The 2,500-nt window shown below is 47.3% G+C and overlaps 1 non-coding gene across 1 annotated transcript in view; it reads right to left on the bottom strand.

Moving 5' to 3' along the window:
- The window catches only part of LOC123697787, a 1,905-nt gene extending 284 nt beyond the window's left edge, over positions 1–1,621 (bottom strand). The window contains exon 1 of the ribosomal RNA XR_006752277.1: positions 1–1,621. This exon is cut by the window's left edge and continues 284 nt beyond it. This is a non-coding gene — a ribosomal RNA (small subunit ribosomal RNA).
- Between the last annotated feature and the right edge of the window lie 879 nt (positions 1,622–2,500).

Here is a 2,500-nt window from a genome sequence, read left to right as displayed (position 1 = left end):
TTGCCCGGGCCTCTAGGCCAGGGAGAACATGTTGATTCCTTCAGTGTAGCGCGCGTGCGGCCCAGGACATCTAAGGGCATCACAGACCTGTTATTGCTCAATCTCGTGCGGCTCAAAGCCGCCGGTCCCTCTAAGAAGAATTTTAATACGCCGCCAGTGAGTTGCGCGACCCGAGAGCCGCGCACACCTAAATGACGACGCCTATTTAGCAGGCTAGAGTCTCGTTCGTTACCGGAATTAACCAGACAAATCGCTCCACCAACTAAGAACGGCCATGCACCACCACCCACCGAATCAAGAAAGAGCTATTAATCTGTCAATCCTTCCGGTGTCCGGGCCTGGTGAGATTTCCCGTGTTGAGTCAAATTAAGCCGCAGGCTCCACTCCTGGTGGTGCCCTTCCGTCAATTCCTTTAAGTTTCAGCTTTGCAACCATACTCCCCCCGGAGTCCAAAATCTTTGGTTTCCCGGAAGCTGCCCGCCGAGCCATTGTAGTAACGTCGGCGGATCGCTAGATGACATATTTACGGTTAGAACTAGGGCGGTATCTAATCGCCTTCGAACCTCTAACTTTCGTTCTTGATTGATGAAAACACCTTTGGCAAATGCTTTCGCTGATGTTCGTCTTGCGACGATCCAAGAATTTCACCTCTAACGTCGCAATACGAATGCCCCCAGTTATCCCTATTAATCATTACCTCGGAGTTCTGAAAACCAACAAAATAGAACCGAGATCATATTCTATTATTCCATGCACGAAATATTCAAGCGGCATTTTGAGCCCGCTTTGAGCACTCTAATTTGTTCAAAGTAAAATTGTCGGCCCACCTCGACACTCACTGAAGAGCACCGCGATAGGATTTTGATATTGAACCGGCTTTTAACGACCGGCTCACCGACGATATGCTCCGCAAACGTGTCAGTATCACCGCGGATGCGGTGCACCGACAGCGCGGCGCACAAATGCAACTACGAGCTTTTTAACCGCAACAATTTTAGTATACGCTATTGGAGCTGGAATTACCGCGGCTGCTGGCACCAGACTTGCCCTCCAATTGTTCCTCGTTAAAATATTTAAAGTGTACTCATTCCGATTACGAGGCCTCGTAAGAGTCCCGTATCGTTATTTTTCGTCACTACCTCCCCGTGCCGGGAGTGGGTAATTTGCGCGCCTGCTGCCTTCCTTGGATGTGGTAGCCGTTTCTCAGGCTCCCTCTCCGGAATCGAACCCTGATTCCCCGTTACCCGTGACAACCATGGTAGTCGCAGAAACTACCATCGAAAGTTGATAAGGCAGACATTTGAAAGATGCGTCGCCGGTACTGGACCATGCGATCGGCAAAAGTTATCCAGATTCATCAAAATTAACGACTTCAGACGCCAGGCCCTCCGTCGATTGGTTTTGATCTAATAAAAGCACTCATTCCATCACTGGTCAGAGTTCTGATTGCATGTATTAGCTCTAGAATTACCACAGTTATCCAAGTAACTGAGTAAGATCTAAGGAACCAAAACTGATATATTGAGCCATTCGCGGTATCGCCTTAATACGGCTTGCACTGAGACATGCATGGCTTAATCTTTGAGACAAGCATATAACTACTGGCAGGATCAACCAGGGAGCTAACTAAAGCTTCCGCTAGAGCCTCAAACGTGACACGACGATGCCGCCGCGACGTTCGCTTCTCTATATACATACATATGCGCGCGGCGTGTTTAAATAACATGATATGCAACGGCGGCGACCGTCACACGCACACTATTCACACACGCGCGCGCGCACACGTGGATAAATCTGAACACAGTCAGTTAAATCGTTGAAAGTATCATCTTAACGAGACACCCCTTAACAATTCCCATTCGCATCAAGCGAAGGAAAAATTTTAATATCGGTCAACTTTTATGACGCAAACGATCAATCTACGCACGGAGAGTGGAAGGATCGAAAATTGCGACCACATATAAACATCTGATAAAAGCCCATTGGTACATCACAAACGTGTGCGATGTGAGCAATAAAAAATTTTATACTGCCGTTCAATAGTAGTCGTATATTTTTCACGGTCTGCGCTCCGAGAGTGTATCAAGATGCGTAATATTTATTACACTACACATATAAAATACAATCTACGAAACTGACAATCTATCAAACCGTCGGCAGACGCAATGTTACTACAGTTACTAATTTCTACTTCTTCTACTACTACTACTACTACTACCACCACTAAAGATTAAAAACTGTATCGCGCCGTATGCACAAACGCTTTTACAATATCATCATCTTTGGTGGTCTTTTATTATTTCATAGAACTAACACACTACTCTACAACTCTGTCAGACTCACCACCAAACACCAACCCCACACCGACACGCGAACGGCGGCAACGAGGAGAGCGCAGAGCACACGGGCGACGCGGTACAACAGCGACGAAATAATGATTACATACACATACGTACGTACAATCTCTCGCTGCGCACACGCAACGCCCCCCCGCGCCCGT

Source organism: Colias croceus, chromosome 1 (assembly GCF_905220415.1).
Source record: "Colias croceus chromosome 1, ilColCroc2.1".
NCBI classification, from domain to species: Eukaryota; Metazoa; Arthropoda; class Insecta; order Lepidoptera; family Pieridae; genus Colias; species Colias croceus.
This window is presented reverse-complemented; position numbering and strand designations above follow the sequence as displayed.